Source organism: Labeo rohita, chromosome 5, assembly GCF_022985175.1.
Source record: "Labeo rohita strain BAU-BD-2019 chromosome 5, IGBB_LRoh.1.0, whole genome shotgun sequence".
NCBI lineage: Eukaryota > Metazoa > Chordata > Actinopteri > Cypriniformes > Cyprinidae > Labeo > Labeo rohita.
In genome coordinates this window covers 44,067,316-44,085,753 of record NC_066873.1, presented here as the reverse complement: position 1 = coordinate 44,085,753, position 18,438 = coordinate 44,067,316, and the positions used below count along the sequence as shown (strand labels likewise).

Here is an 18,438-nt window from a genome sequence, read left to right as displayed (position 1 = left end):
TAAATGAGAAAGCAGACTATTAAATATGTGGCAGGTGAAGGCTTTTCCATCTCAACAAAAATTTGCAACCTATTCTGCTCCAGTGATATGATGCATTTTCAGTAAAACAAGACACTGAATAAGCCAAAAAATGCAGGGAGGTTTTAAGGAATGTTTTAAGTCTCTTCTGCTCACCAAGGCTGCATTTATTTGTTAGAAATACAGTAAAAACAGTAAACTTGTGAAATATTATTACAAATTAAAATAAGTATTTTCTATACCAGTATGTTGTAAACTGTAATTTATTCCTGTGATCAAAGCTGAATTTTCAGCATCATTACTCCAGTCTTCAGTGCCACATGATCCTTCTGAAATCATTCTAATTTGCTGATTTGCTGCTCAAGAAACAATTCTGATCATTATCATTGTTGAAAACAGCTGTGCTACTTTATATTTGTGTGAAAACCTTAACATATTATTTTTTTCAGTATTGTGTGATGAATATAACGTTCAAAAGAACAGCATTTATCCAAAATGAAAATCTTTTGTAACACTATAACTTTACTGTCACTTTTGATCAACTTAATGCATCCTTGATGAATAAAAGTATTTATTTCTTTAAAAATAAAAATTTGTTTTTCATTGAAGTCACATATGAATGCACTGGACCCACCCGGCAGAGAAAAAGCAAATAAACAGTCTTTCATATCCCGTCCCCCATCTCCACGTCTGAATGAGTGATGACTTATTCTCGACTCTGTTTCATAATCCCAGCGCTGTCGTGTTGTGATGCTGATGAGATTATATCTGTGCTCTCGATGACAGGGTGTCGTGTCTTAACTAGCGTTTGCTTTACTGCGCTACCCGTTTGTATCAGTATATCTAGAATACACAGAATGAAGAAACCACAATGAAAATTGGTGTATAAATTACTTTAAATCAATTTTTACTCAGAAACTGCTAGTGCATTCAATAAATTTTTGTTGTGGTTATAATGTTATTTAAAGGTTACAAAAATGTTTCTTACAACATTCTACTAATGTTACTTTTACCCAAAATATAACATTATTTGAATGTTTACATGTAACATTCTAAGAATGTTAAATTGTCCAGTCCATGATTGGAACACTATTTAAATGTTACAAAAATGTTTCTTAGAATGTTCATCGAGTACAAATAACATCATAAGGACATTCCTAGAATGTTGTTCTTTTTCTCGTTATGTGAATGAATATCAAATATATGTTCCATAGACATTACATTAAGAACGTTTTGTCCCAACATTCATATAACATTTAAATAAATGATGGGAAATAGGATATTTTGACTGTTCGGAGCGGTTTTGGTTCATAAATGCTGACAGAAGTTCAATTTAGTTAAAGTGTCACTTTAAGTTTTTGCACAAGCAGCTCTTTTTAAATGGCTCTGATCTAAACCAGTCTGAACCAGAATGAAAAAATCATGCCGGTCTGAGCTGGTCTTTTGAGCAGGGACGTCAGATCCTTGATTAAGAAGCTTTGGGACGACATAAATCAGAAATAATCTCCAGTGTAAGAAGCAAATCTATGTCAGATCTATGTAAAGCCTTTTATTCTAGTCATTACTGGGCTGCTGAAGTACAAAAGGCAGTCGTACACTCATTTCTTCACCCGGGAGGATCGTACATGCTTTAACTGTTGACACATGTCATGGACAACTAACTAGAGCTCACTGCGGACTGTATTACAGACACTCACAGCACCTCTAACCTTTAGATTGATACAGAAACACCTTCACTCTTCCTAATGAGAGAAGCCACTGGAGTAGTTCAGAGAAATAAAGAGTCTCTAGCTGCCAGTGAATCAGTGGTAATACAGTCATACAGAACCGCAGCAGCTCAAGGAGCATCGGATCAGATAAAGAGACAAAATTAAGCCAGAGATTAATTGATATAATTACACATTCAGAGCTGTGCAGAAACTGTGCACCCTGATGGATGAAAATATAATCAAGGGCACGAAAGAGCTGCACCACATAACTTCCCAGCAACAGCACTAAAAACCTTAGAAACGGCATATTAACTCCTTTGCAACTGTATAGCAACTCTCTAGAAACCAACTGTCCAGAGCACCTGGCAACTGCATAGCAATTCCCTAGCAACTGTCCACAATCACCCAGTACACCTGGCAACTGCATAGCAACTCCCTAGCAACTGTCAGGAACATCCTAGCAACTGCATAACTGCTTCTTAGCAACTGTCTAGAACACCTGGCAACTACATAGCAATTCCCTAGCAACTGTCCACAACCACCCAGTACACCTGACAACTGCATAGCAACTGCCCAGAACACTCTAGAAACTGCATAGCAAATCACTAGCAACTATTCAGAACACCCTAGTAACTGCATTTCCCTGGCAACTTCCCAAAACACCCTAGCAACTGCCCAGAACTGCATTATAACTCCAAGACAACTGCCCAGAACACTGTAGTAACTGCATAGCAACTCCCTGACAACTGCCCAGAACACCCTAGCAACTGCATGGCAACTCCCCAGAACACCCTAGCAACTACATTTTCCTAGCAACTTTTCAGGACACCCTAGTAACTGTATAGCAATTCCCTAGCAACTTCCCAGGACAACCTGGCAACTGCATTTCCCTAGCAACTTCACCAAACACCCTAGCAACTGCATAGCAACTTCCAAGAACAGCCTAGCAACTGCACTTCCCTAGCAACTACCCAGAAGACCCTAGCAACTGCACAGCAACTTCACAGAATACCCTAGAAATGGCATAGCAACTGCACAGAACAGCCTAGCAACTGCATTTCGTTGTCAACTTCTGAGCACACCCTAACAACTTCCCAGCAACTTCCAGAACACCCTAGTAACTGCATAGCAATTCCCTAACAACTTCCCAGAACAACCTAGCAACTGCATTTCCCTATCAACTACCCAGAACACCCTAGCTACTGCATAGCAACTTCCCAGAACACCCTAGCAACTGCATAGCAGCTCCCCAGAACACCCTAGCAACTGCATTTTGTTGGCAAGTTTCGAGTACACCCCATCAACTCCCCAAGAACTTCCCAGAACACCCTAGCAACTGCATAGCCATTCCACAGCAACTTCCCAGAACAACTAGCAACTGCATTTCCCTAGCAACTACCCAGAACACCCTAGCAACTGCATAGCAATTTCATAGCAACTTCCCAGAACAACCTAGCAACTGCATTTCCCTAGCAACTACCCAGAACACCCTAGCAACTCTCCAGAACACCTTAGCAATTACATCCTAGCAACTTCCCAGGACAACCTAGCAACTGTATAGCAACTCCCCAGAAAACCCTAGCAACGTCCCAGAAAACACTAGTAACTGCATAGCAATTCCCTAGCAACAAGTCAACTGCATAGCAACTGTCCAGAATACCCTAGCAGCTACCCAGAACACCCTAGTAACTGCATTTCTCTAGCAACTTCCCAGAACACCCCAGTAACTGCATAGCAACTCCCCAGCAACTTCCCAGATTACCCTAGCAACTGGCCAGGGCACCCTAGTTACTGCATTCCCCTAGCAACTCCCCAGAACACCACGTTAATTGCTTAGTAACTCCACAGCAAGTGTCCAGCACAGCCTAGTAACTACATAGCAACACCACAGCAACTGCTGTACTCCTTACCGACTTTCCAGAACACCCTGGTAACTGCTTAGCAACACCTTACCAAACACCCTTAACCACCCAGGCAACCACCTGGCAAAACCCTTGCAGCCACTTCTGAACCTAAACATGCTCTTCACTCCACTGTGTTCTGGAGAGATGATGTCTATGACATTTGAGTGTTATGAATTATTGATCAAGATGAAACAAGACACTATCATGAGTGTGTGTTCACATTTACACAGCACCACTGATTCTGACACTCTGCATTCTGCATACTACCTATTACACAATATATACTAAACATTTAGATTTTTAAAGAACACAAATTAATAATGCAAATGTAGTGTGCAAAAGTGGTATTTCAGTAGTTGCCAAGGCAATACTTTTTAACTTTTTAAGTGTTTCATATAAAATGTACAATTTATTTCAGCTTAATTCAATTAACGAAAAAGAATTTTAATAGTTTTAGTTTATACTAACAACACTGGCTAGTATGCAGTCACATTCTGCTAGAGTCTCCATCAGCCTAATTCACAGTTTGGTTTCCTGGGAGACGATCTGAGAGCCGTCTGTTTAAGAATCACTTCCTGCCCAGCATCCTTTGGGAATTCTGTACTCTGCTGATCGAGATCACAAGGAAAAGGAAAGTCAAACTGTGGTACTGGGACACAGCTGCTCGCCTTTCCACTGAGCATGGAGAAGCGAGGGCTTTCCTCCATTAACATCCACCCGACCTACATACTGCATGAGGAACCACAAAATTGACCACAAATCAGCACAAACACCAGCCACACGCCTCCACACGTCTGACGATTCTGTGCTGCCCACAAAAACAGAAAACCTTAACAACTGCATAAACAACTCCCTAGCAACTGCCCATGAAATTGGTACAGTGCAAATTCTAAATATTGGTGAGCATTGTTTCTTCCGCCCCTCCTCTTCAGACAAGACAATCACGTGGGTTGCCAGATTGAGACATGAAAAACAACCCACAGCAACAGCGTTAAAGTAGCCCAGTTTTCCAACCACTGGCAACCTGGGGTGTTGAAATTTCCAACCACTGGCAACCCGGGGTGTTGAAATACTATTGGGTCAACTGGCAGTGAGCGCAGTGAGTCACATAGACCAAAACAAAAACAGACATTCCGACACGGAACTCACAATTTAAAGTAGAATAACTGGCTGCAGATTTGTTTTTCAGAGAAACACAAATGTGGACGTAGCATGTTTCCTAAATATCTGCAAATATTTTAGACTCTCAAAACATGTTTGTTATTTTTTTTGCAAAGTGAATGACACACTCAATAACATCAGCTCAAAAAATGACATACGGCACATTTAATCTATCAGATTACTGTCAATGATTTTGTGTCACCTGAAGTACCTCCATGTATTTTCTGTATTTTTCTCCCTTCACAAACTCTCAGGCTGGTTTCCAGGTCGGCTGTGTTTGTCTCCGGGGAGGAAAACACAGCAATAGTAGGCAGTTTTACCCTGACGAAAAGAGCAGCAGGCATGAAATTTCCCTTGATATTCTACTCCTGGATCTCAGCCGCTCTTTCTCACATACACGTTTCGTGGTGTTTAATTGATGCAGGTGGCAGAAGCTTGTGGAATACAAACGAACGGTGGGTGAAGGTTTGACCTGCAGTGGTGGGGAGCAACTAATTAACTAACTAACAGCAGTGACGCTACTAACTTCAATACATCATTCAGTATTGTGTCTTCAGTGCTGCTTTTTTTAAAAAAGGCAATTTTCCAACATGTAGCAGCGTAGCGTGACAAAATGCTAAATCACTTTTTTCTTATTATATTGCATTTTACAGCCAAGTGAGCTGAATAATCAAATATGCTCTCTGAACATAGCACTGTCAGTCTATCGATAAAATAAAGCAATATTGTGAATATTACAATTATTTTTTTTCTTTTGGCCATTAATCTCCTAAAGAGCAAAACTCGTCTTGCCACTCGTAAGCATGAAATCATTAAAACAGAAATGTTTTAATATTATTTCTGTATTCACAGCCAGCAGCAAAAATGGCATTGTATTTGGTTTGATTCATTTCTGTAAATCAGTTCAAACTGTCCATTTCAATTAACCACTTCTGAAATATTATCTTCAAAATGAATAATTACTCCATCCCTGATTGTCGATGTATGTGTTTTAAAATAGTTTAGTTAAGATATGCATGAATTTTCAGCATCATTAATCCAGTCTTCAGTGTCACATCATTCTGATATGCTGCTTTGCTCAAGAAAGACAATTATTATCATTAAATGTTAAAAAATGCTTAATATTTGTGTGATAATTTTGCGCATTAAACTATTAATTTCTTTCTTATTTATGTATTTATTTATTTTATTTTTTATTTTTTTGCATGATTCTTCCTGTATTTTGAAACTACTGGGCTGAAATGGCTGTTCCGTTTGGTTCCTATTATTGAAAAAAAATCCTTTAAGCCATTTCAGAGCAAATCCATAAACAAAGATTAAGGCAAAAAATATTGAAATCTTAAACAGCGATCGCCTGCTCGTCTCTTCTCGCTTATCTGTGGAAAACAACACAACATCCATCACGTACAAATGATTTAACACTCCCACAAAACGCTAGACATGCGGGTGTGCGTGTGCATAATCGCGCATACATGCGTGCGTTCTGCATGTCAGCCGTGAGTGTATTGTGACAGATATCAGAGACTGCGAGAGCGAGACAACGAGGTTATGTTATTCACCAGCCACGGGCGCAGCTCACATGAAGTCATCTCCATTTGCTGCAAAAGGTCAGACAGCCCTTCTCTCCACCCTAAGGCATATGGACGCAAAATTCGCTCTCTGCGTCCGTTTCCGCCAGCTGTTGACCTCTCTTTCTGTCTCTCTACATGGATGGATGATCATCACACAGTCAGTGTTCTAGCAGGTCCCTCTCATATAATCATATCATCACAACCTTCACAGCTACTGCTCAAGTGCCTTTGCTTATTACAATACGAGAGATTTCACTGGGAGAAGATTAAAGCTGTGTGCAACCAATTTTACGTACACAGTGCAACATACATCCAAGTGAAACTCAGTACTGAATGGAATAAACTGTACAGCTGGATTTAAAATCAACTGTGACCCTGGACCACAAGACCAGTCATAAGGGTCATATTTAAGCTTTCCATTGATGTATGATTTGTTAGGATAGGACAATATTTGGATGAGAGATACAACTATTTGAAAATCTGAAATCTGATGGTGAAAAAAAATTTTATATTGTGAAATATATTGTGAAAATCGTCTTTAAAGTTGTCCAGATGAAGTTCTTAGCCATGCATATTACTAATTAAAAATTAAGTTTTGATATATTTATGGTAGAAAGTTTACAAAATATCTTCATGGAACATGATCTTTACTTAATATACTAATATTTTTGGCATAAAAGAAAAATCGACCATTTTGACCCATACAATGTATATTTGGCTACTGCTACAAATATACCTGTGCTACTTATGACTGATTTTGTGGTCCAGGGTCACAAATATGTTCTTTTGATCTTGTTTTGTTCTATTCATCAAAGAATCCTGAAAAAATAAATGTATTACCATTTGCATAAAAATATGAATCAGCACAATTGTTTTTAACATTGATAATAATCAGAAATGTTTTCTGAAATAAATTACAAAAAATAAATTGTTATAATATTTCACAATATTACAGTTTCTATTTGTATTTTTGATCAAATAAAAGAAACCTTAGTGAACAGAAGAGACTTTGTAAAAAATAATATTACAGACCAAAAAAAGTCAAATGGTGCTGTTTATCTGCTTAATGTAAATATTTACAGTGAAAACTGACCAAAAATATTTATGATTTATATGTTTGTTTAAAAAAGGGCATGTGCTTCGAACAGTTTTCAACAGGAAATATGCCAACATGCCACAGATAATGGTGCACATCAAACCATTTAAACAAAGTGCATTAAAAACCACACAGCCAGCCCATAAACACACAGCAACAACGGCAAAAATGGCTTTCTGTGTCTGCGAACGGCATCCGCCGCTCCCTTTATAAGTGGTGTAAGCGATGACTGCAACTTTACACATAATCATACACCGCACTGCACTTTAACAGATGTGGCGACTTCCTGCTGCATTTGCCAGTACAAAAGGGAGAAGAACACCTGACGTTACGGTCCTGCGGCGGGAAGCTTTTGACCTTTTGACCGATTCTTCTCCGCGCTTACAGAAAATAAAGGAGCTGAAACAAAACATAAGATGATGTCTACTATAATGACTGCCAGAAACCCAGCATGAGAACCAAAATAAAACAAAGAGACAGAAATATGAGATCAAATAGTATGTAAAGCCGCATGTAAAGAAAGTAAATTTCAACTTTAAACCAGATGTTTTTGAACACAGAAATGCTTGCTGTGTTAAACAACCCTTAGCAACTCTCACAGACATGATGCATCTCTGAATTAAAGCTCTTTAAAACACCACTGCTAATTAGAGTTGTCACGATACCAAAATTTTGACTTTGATACCATACCTGACTAAAATATCACAATACTACTACTGAACCGATACTACAAAAAAAAAAACATAGAACAGGAAAAGCAACTGAATACTAGACGATCCAAATGGAGATCATAGTTTTTTTATCTACTAAAGCGTTTCATCCCCCCTTTAAAAAAATTAAATAAAATAATAATAATCACATGCCAGTGCCACAACACAGGATTATGGTGAATAACTACCGAGCCTACAGGTATGTAGAGATCTTTGCTATATTGGTTAGTTAGCTTAAAGGATAAAGCCAAATCTTATTTCATGATATAATCATTTTATCTTTGTTATAAGAACCTAGATGCAAGTAACAAACTAAAGGACAACTACAATAAAACAAAGACACAAATGAAATAAAGAGGGCCCTATGAAATATGTTTCATTTTTTTCCTAAATTCCACTTTATTTTTTCTAGACTCTATTTTAAAGGTTAAAGCATGTGTAATTAATTGACATCATGAAATTTGCAGAATTTAACAGCAATTTATTAAAACAGAAATTACATCTTTTTAAGGCCCTATGAAATACATTTTATTATTTTCTCAAATTCAGTTTTGTTTGTGAATCCGTTTTCCATTAATTTTCTGGATTCTATCAAAATCATTTTATTACATTTTAATAATCAAAATCATGTCTAATGAATTTATACAGGATATTTAGATTAGATAGAGAATTAATTTATTATATGCTATTTATTTCTTTTTTTCAGAAACACTGTTGTGTATTTACAATTTTCTGGTAAACAAATTCAAATATGTGGATATTGGAATGCGAGTAAAGTACAAAACCAGGTTTATAATATTTTGTCATTCAAATGCATCTTGAATACAGAAACATTTGGATTTGTGTCGTATGAATGACCCAACGTTAATTTCGCTTTTGCCTAAATGAATTCATTTTGGCTTGTCGTTTATATAGCCTAGCTTCTTATATTTTTCATTTTTGTTCTTTTCTGAATACTGTTAAATTGAATTTTTTTTTTTTTTTTTGTGGAGTGAGGGGAACTAAAGTAGCCTAGCCTATGTTTTTAGTGTTTGTAAACATTTTGCATTTCTGAATGTAATAATAAAATGCAACTTAACATTATAGGCCTAGGCGATTTATCTTCTTTTTTTCTCTCAAAAATGCAAGTTTATTTTATTTCATTTTAACCATCCAGCAAATGTTTTAAAATATTTTGATACACTTTTAAATTTTTTTTAAATGACCTTTTAAACCATTTAACTGATTGTCTTAATCTTAATAATGGTTAACCGATTAAAATGAGCATCCCTATGCCAAACCATCTGACCTGCATCAAAATGTCTCAGAAACGTGTGTCTCTTCCTCCTGATCTCAAAGTCAGTGGGATCATGTGTTTGTTATCGAGTCTAAGAACGGAACAGTAAGTGCTCATCCCCTCTGTTTATCTGCTGCATGTGGCACTCAGAAACAGCACACCAAAGGCATTTCTGTACCCATTTTGTCCTTTCATGTGTGCTGATACTACATTTCTGAATATAGTAGTAATTTCAAGATGCATTCTATAAAGGCACTTGGATTTCTCTGAATGGTGTCATTAACTTCAATCACAGAACATGTGAGAGCACATATAAATAGCAACCAATAGCATCTTGTTTACAGTAAGCACAAATAGTGACAAACACTATTAATGCAAAGTGTAAATTGACGTAATATGCTATATATACCAAATCTGAGCAACAGTGGGTGGAATTACTGAAAGCAAACTTTGCCAACAAGACTGACTATTTAACCTCTGTGTAAACAGACACTGCCATAAAAGAAATGTGTAGGAGCAAGCATGAAGAGCGTTTAGCGTTTATCTGTCTGTCTGTGCTGCTCAAGGCATGTTTGTTCACATGATTGTCTTCTCTCTGTAACAATTCAGCAACAGAATAAATTATAAATGGCACTGTTCTTTTATAGCCAGAGATAATGAGCAGGTCATGTGATCTGAGCGTCTAATTAGAAACAGGACTGGAGTATACAGTGATGCTTGTTGCATTACAGATGGTTTCTGTTGAGTACCATCTGTGATGTAAATGCAGCACCTCTGAGTGCGTGTGTGTGTGTGTGTGTGTGTCTGTGTGTGTGAATACCTTATGAAAAGCAGAAATATCTCCAGAGAGAGAGGAGGAAAATTCAGTGCCGCTGTAAGAGCTGTCTTGAGCTGTCAGTCAAAGTGTCTCTCTCTCTCTCACACACACACACACACAGTATGTCACAGTGCGAACAAAAAACTGCACTGCAGCTGCCCACGTACTTTAAGAACAAGCAAAAGTTTCAATACAAGTTAACCATAATTGTCAGCATTTGTGGCATACACTCTTAAAAATAAAGGTTCTTTATTGGCATTGATGGTTCCATGAAGAACCCTGGACATCTACAGAACTTTTCAAATGCAAAAAAGGTTCTTTATAGTCAAAAAAGTTTCTTTAGATTTTTTAAATGTTCTTCAAAACAGTTTTACGAACTGTTCACTGAAAGATTCTTTGGGGAACCAAAAATGGTTCTTCTATGGCATCACTGCAAAAACACTCTTTAGAACCTTTATTTTTAAGAGTGTAATGTTGACAAATGTAACAAATTTTTAATAATAAAAAATGAGGTTATGGTGAGAGACTAAAAGTGGTCTGTCATGGTGACAAAGCTATAAAATTGGAGCTATAAAATTGGATACACAGTCAAAGGTAATTGATTTTTTTACACCATAAAATCATGTTAACATGCACACACAAAAAAATATTTCCCTTACTCAGTATATATATTTTTTCATTTTCCAAAGTGAATATTTATAAATTCCTAAATTAATACAAGGTACAGGAAAGTGACTTGAAATATATATTGAAATTATGTAAGTTTTTGCTTCAAACCAAAGAAAAAAATGTTAGTGGGGCCAGAAAAAATAATCTTTTTAAACTTTGAGTTAAGTACCCAATGACAAATACTATCAATCACAGAAAACGTAAAACAATTTTGATATATTTTTTCAATTTCAATTCAAAAATGTCTTTAACTGATTCAAAAATAAAAACATATACTGGAAAACTACTGCTTCCATTTTAAGTGTCTCACTGTAATCAAGATTTTTTTATTTTTTAGATAAAATGTTGTACAAATGGAAAGTAATTGTTGTGGTTATCAGTGTTATAACACAAATACTTTTGTTTTAGCTTAACTTTAAACACAGACAAGTCAGAGAGTCGCCTTAGCTGGTGCACAACAGATGCCGTGGTGATGTTTGAGGGCTGCTACGCCTCTTATTGTATCTGGAAACCCGATTCGCTCCAGACCACCTGATCTGTGTGTGTGTGTGTGTGTATGTGTGCACTCTCCTGAGCTCCTGAGACAGACACGCTACTCCATTATTCAGAGGAAGAGACTGCAGATGTACAGATCTCTGAACACATACACACAGGATGGGAAAATCAAAAATGCGATCACTTCAATATCTCAACTATTTCTCCTAGACAGCAATGAAAAGCCAACTGAATTTTGCTGGTTAAAAATCCTAGTAATCTCCAGTACAAATTTCTAAATACTCTTAAATCAACATACATTTAAAGGAAAATGCAAAACTTCTAATTAAATGTATTTTTATGACCACATTGGCAGAAATGAGTTCTAGTTTTAATCATGAAAACAAGACTTAATATCTTAAGTCATATTGCTTGATTTAAGAATATTTCGATATTTGTACTGAAAGAAAAGACAAAATCAGAAAAAAGGCAGAAAATCCTTTTTGCAGTGAAAGTCGACAATCAAAAGTCTTTATTTAAAAGACTTTATAAAGGCTGCATTACCAGCTAAAAATGCCTAATGGTTATTTGGATACTTTTTGCAATAATGTAATTGCAACAATAAGAACAGGAACATGCATTAAAATTGTAAGTAAGATCTATTTTGTTACATTGACTTTAATATTGCAGACGCCCTGAAGGGAGACATTACAGCAACTGTGAAGCCAAAAGAAGCAGAAGAAAGAAAGGCTGGGAAGGAAGTGCATGAGATGCGCTCCAAACACATAGAAACATCTATGACAGGCGTCCTCTGCCGTCCCAAATGCATGAGAAGCAAAGCTTCAAACAGACGGCCTCCATCTCCCCTCATCTCTTTAATAATGCCCTTTCATCTGCTCCCTACATCCAGACCAGAGCAGAGCAATCCAGCACAGAGACACAGAAAAATCATTATTCTGAATCATTCTGCTTCACAAAAAACAGTCTGGGAGATTCATTCACAAAACAGATTAAAGCAGTGTGAGAGATTGTCAGGTTATGGTTACATCTGGTTAACTAAGAATTAAACAGGCTGTTTTTGCTACTGTAATTAACCTAGGGGTCCTAGAAGGTGGGAAATGCTTGCAGTCAAAACTAATTACAAACATTAGAAATTAGATCCAAACTGTATTATAATTGTATAACTGTATTATAATTTACTCATCCTCGTGTTCATCCAAATCTGTATGCATTTATGAATGAACGAATGAATGTTGCATTCCGCAGAGGAAATAAATGCAATTTATGAAGGTGAATAAACATTTCATTATGTCAAACTACATGCTGTCAGAACAGTTCAGATGCTGCTGCTTTACAAATGAACTTTGTCTTTGATGCGACTCAAATGAATCAATTTATATTCTGATTTCAAATGGATTTTGCATATTCTGTCTGATATGTCCTTTGAACTCAGATGAGTGTAGATATGAGCCATGCAGATTACCCAGAATGCATTGAGCAGAGAGATGACCACACAATCCTGCTTAAAGGAAAATATTGTCATCATTTACTCATGTTCTTTCAAACCTGTATTTATTTATTTATTTGTGGTTATTTCCTGGGCGCAAACAGAATGATAGAAATTGTAATGGTTATTTGCTTAAAGTCTTCTCTATCCACTGTAATACATGTCAGCGATGTCAGACAACCAAACATCTGGCATGAAGCGTGATTCATTGAATTATGACTTATAATAAATAATGAAAGCATTGTATGACTTCAGAAGACTTGGAATAAAATGCATGAGTCATATGAACTAATTTTACTGTTTTTTTTATTCTTCTTTTTAATGCCCCAGCTACCGTTATAAAAAACAGGTTAAATTCTGCAAAATATCTTCTGCAGGTCTACATGCAATTCTGCTAATTCTTCTGCCGTTCTAAGAGCGACACCGCTGTGAATTTCTAAAAATAAATAGACACGAATAGACCGGAAAAAAGAGACAGAAGCATGCTGAGAGTCAACATTCCCATTTAGCATTAAACACACTCCAGTGTGCGGTTAGAGGACAGACATATGCTGGAAAACACACACACGTTAACCAGCCCCCCGAGGATCTGTGTGCCCTTCAGGGGAACGACGGATGGGAGAATTAGGATGGCAGGAGGAGACACATTTGATAAAATGGAGGCTGAGAGAATAGAGGAAAATGGGGTGAGAGAGAGACAGAGTCGACTTACGGACGCCCGGATTTAAACACGGCACCTGACTAGCGTGAATGTGTTTGTTTTTGTTGGCATTCATTCATTAAAAGTGCACATTGTTGTACTTCATCTTAATGTAGTTTTAAGAATCCATTTGAAAAAGACACAATTAAACCGAAGTTGAAAATAATGCATATAATAATATTATTACAATATGTTTTTCAAAAAAAGTCTTTCTACTTCAAAATGTCACCTTTCATTAATTGTTACTTGCCATTTCTTTGTAATTCTTTGTAATTATGTGAAATGTACTGCATATACTAGCAATTTATAATATATATAAATTTATAAAAAAAAGTCACTATTTTTTTTTCAGTGTTTAATAACATAATGTAATGAAATATTAGCAATTAATATGAATACATGGCATAGTCAGTTACTTCTGAAAGACTACCAATTGAGAATTTTTTTTTGTTTTTTTGCCTACAAACGGATTTAGTTACAGCATTGTCGAAAATATCAATGTACAGTATCTGCAACTTATATATATATATATATATAAGCACTGGATATTTAACAAATAACCTTTAGAGCCATGCAACTGTGCACAAATCATGTTGCAATCAATGCAGTTTATAAATCAGTTTCATTTAATGTATGCATAGAAGGGTTTACATTTCAGAAGCTGTCAATATGTTGATATTTTGTTTGTGTAAAAAAAAAAAACCTATGAATATTAATGAGATCACATGGTCCCGCATTTGAAAAAGACTGGAATTGGTGAAACATCTATGCGATAAAAACAAAAGTTGTAAATAACGCATATAATAATATTATTAGAATATATTTTGCAAAAAAAAGTCTTTCTACTTCAAAATTTCACCTTTCATTCATTGTTACTTGCCATTTCTTTGTAATTATTTGTGAAATGTACTGTATATACTAGCAATTTCTGAGTAAAAAATTGTTTCAGTGTTTGACAATAATATTACCAATTAATATGAATACATATTATAAACAGTTACATACTGATTTTAGATAGTATTGTCAAAAATATCAATGCATCTGCAACTTCTATATATAAACACTGTATATTTAACAAATAACTTTTAGAGCCATACAAATGTGCACAAATCATGTTGAAATCAATGCAATTTATAAATCAGTTTCATTTAATGTATGCATGAAAGGGTTTGCATTTCATAAGCTGTCAATATGCTGATATTTTGTTTGTGTCAAAAATACTTGTGAATATTAATGAGATCACGTGGTCCCTAGGGGGCGCAAACAGACTGTTTCAACGCCATCATTTTATTTGATGATGATGGAAACAGTTGTAGCCTCTATTTAAAACAGACAAACACCTCTGATCTGTGATCAGCAGTCAGCATGGATTGCAATACAACTGTGCTAAATTTAGGAGAGTCATTTAAATATTAGGACATTCAGAGCCAATCAGAAAGCTCTGCTTTAGGCTCATTTCCAAATATTTCTAAGAAGCAAAAGATGATTGACGTTAAGACTATAAAAGAAAGCTGAAAACACAGACTGGCTATTTTCATGACCAGCAACTGAATCGGTATTAATTTAAAGGCAGTGTATTGATTTTGATAACAGTAGAGTCAATCATCACTATTACTATTACTTCTACTCATGGGGTTAGAGGCTTGCTCATATCATTAACTTAAACTTCAGCTGATAATGCCGGTAATCTGTCAAAATCAAATTGTGTCAAATGAGAGGTTTGCAGTTACTACTATAAGAAGTGATTAGACTTACAATTTTCACTCACACTCTCAGGAAAAAAAGGTACACCCTTTCAAAAGCTACACCTTTGTACCTTATTTACACCTAAAGGGTGTATTTTATTAGCCTAAAGGCACATATGTGTAGCTAAAATGTACATATTAGTATCTAAATGTATATATTAGTAACTCTTGAAAGAGTGACAGCTTTTGTACCTTTTTCTGAGAGTGCCAGAATATAAAAAATTCCATAGACGCACACAATGAAGGATGCACTTTATACTTGGACCATTAAGAAACCATCTAGTAACCACCCAGAACAACCTAGCAACACCCCAGCAACCAGAATAATCTCACAACCACTTGGCAAAAATCTAACAAACACTCAAAACACATTAGGATTATACCAATGAGTTTTACACAGAAAAGCACCACTCACATTTTCTATGAATTACCATGAGAGTGTCTCAATGTTTACACACCCACAAACACAAAACAGATCTGAATGAATTTTCTGTCCCACAGCTGCAGCCCAAAATTAACCCAGCAAACACTCTACATCTTCATATTCTTACATTTCTATGGCAAAATAGTAAGGTTTTATACCGTTTACTATTTTCACTCGTACACAGTGGATCATTAATTCACAAAAACACAATTTTCCAGCACACATATGAAAGCTTTAGCATCTTAAAAGTGTTTACTGACTCCAGATACAATGCTTTAATGAGCTTTAAAGAGCTAAAAAACATCAAACACCAGCTCTGCAGCATGCATGTCACTGCTACAGGTTCTGAATGAAACTAAACATTTAGTGAGAAGTATTTACTTTTATACCTCTTTACCTTGACACGTCTATTCACTACACAGTCTCAAATCAGCCTGTGTGCTGAAATAAATCTACATAGGGATATGCAGACTAAAACGGCACCATGGGAAATTACTGACAACCAGCGGCGGATAACTAACTCCCCTCCATTAAGTGAGCACATTTGTCTCTTTCTGAACAACCAGCAGCCAGTGACCCCTGAATAAAGAGGGTGTAGAGCTCTTCAGGTAAGGATGAGCAGAGCACACAGACCCTCACACACCTCAGAGAGGTGTTAATGGCTAAAAAACACAGGCGAATCTCATCTCCACCAGCAAAAGCAGGGTAAGAATACTACGGTTCTAGTAGCACTTCAACATGTCCATGTTAAACATCAGTCATTTAGCAACAGGAATAAGAACAATAATGCATAAATATAAGAATTTGCACAAGGTAATTATGTATTTAATGACACCCCTAATAATATTTATTTTATATAGTTCAAGTCTATTAACATATTTACTGACATATTGCTCAAGACTTACTGATATAAAACATTTAATTAAACTTTATTTGGTGTACTACTTGTGCACAGTGCACATTTCTTAATGTTTTTAAGTTTTAATGTCACTACTGATGAGGATTGTATGATCGTTACATAATATCAGTCCTTAACAGCTAAATATTTGAAGTGCACCTAAAGTATACTTGAAAGAGTTCCACTTTAGCACGATCAAATATACTTAAGTATCTTTAGTTGGACTTCAGCACTACCTCCGCACAATAAAAGTGCATTAAGTATTAGCTGTTCCAATTTAGCAGACTTAAAGTATACTAATTTAGAATACTAAAAGTACAGTTACAGGGTATTTTATTAAGTGCATAATATGTAAATGTATTTGTAATATATTTAGCATTAAATAAATACATTTTAGTATTTATTTTTCACTAGGGACACTTAGTTTATAGCTATTTATTTTGTACAAACAGCTACTAAACATGCATCAACATAACCCAGCTAACAGGGACCATTCTCACAACTTTCCCTAGTTTTTTTTTTTTTTAAGTTCTATTAATGTTAGGACAAAACGTTCTTAAATACTTTGCATGGAACGTTCTTATAACTTTCTTTGATATAATCTCATAACACTGAGAGAAAACGTTTTTTAGAACATTCTCTAAACATCCTTATGTTATTTATACTTGATGAACGTTCTAAGAACGTTAATTCTAACGTTATTCTTTTGTAATCCATAAATATCGTTCTAATCACGACAATATTTTTTTTTTTACATTTTAACTCTATCAGAATATAAAAATACACGTTCAAATAACGTTATATTTGTTAGCTGGAGGTTATTAGGAACGATTTTGCCTTTAAAAACGTTATAATAACGTTTCTATAACCTAAATTTGTTACCTAAGAATTTACATATGTGATCTTGGCACATTCTTTACATATTTTATAAGATTCACCCTTTTGTTCTAAACATAAATGAGACATAATTCCGTTATAATTTCTTATGCTGCTTCTCTATGGCTCGGATCAGATTTCTAATAATGATTACCGTCATAAAGCATCACGGGACCGTTATTTGATCAAAATCTCGAGCAATTATGTTATATAAACCAATACATTTTACAAAATGCATAAACAAATATACATCCATTCTGAGATTCAGCTATAAAGATCATCGTTCATAACAAACATGTCTTATTATTATTAAAAAACAGCGATTTGTCAGACGGTCAAGATGAGAGCGGAAAATATTCACATTAAAGCTCATTTGTGTTACAGACACATACACATAATGTAAAGAACAAAAGAATCAGCGTGTTGAAAATAATCGCGTTTAATCACATTAAGAGCTTGTAGCGATTCTGCTGTTGTGTGTTTGATGTTCACACACATTTTGGTGTTATTTCAGCGCTGTTATCGCCTATATTTCATGGAAAGCTGTGAATAAACTTACCGGTTGGTCGTGTGGATGTAGATGAGGTTGGCTAAAGCGCTTCTGCTGCGGTCTGCTGTGTTTTTCTCGGAGGTCGGGAGCTGTCCTCCGCTCGCGGTGCTGAACGCTCAGTGCTTGGTGCTGGACAGCGGCAGCAGTGCAAGAGCCGAGAACGGGACGATTCAAGCCGAACCGCATCAGGCGCAGCGCCTTCCAGCGCTTAGGAGGAGCAACCGCGGCGTACTGCAATACTGACTCATTTCAAAACGAGTGATTTGATTGCATAAAACAGTGGGAACCCCAAAACAGCCGAATTAACTAATAATAATAACTAGAATTAAAAAC

The 18,438-nt window shown here is 35.9% G+C and overlaps 1 protein-coding gene across 1 annotated transcript in view; it reads right to left on the bottom strand.

Annotated features, from left to right (window-relative positions):
- The window catches only part of srrm3 (serine/arginine repetitive matrix 3), a 93,023-nt gene extending 74,790 nt beyond the window's left edge, over nucleotides 1-18,233 (bottom strand). The window contains exon 1 of the mRNA XM_051109639.1: nucleotides 18,115-18,233. The gene's annotated coding sequence lies outside the window, so the exon portion shown is untranslated. The remainder of the gene's footprint in view (nucleotides 1-18,114) is intronic.
- Between the last annotated feature and the right edge of the window lie 205 nt (nucleotides 18,234-18,438).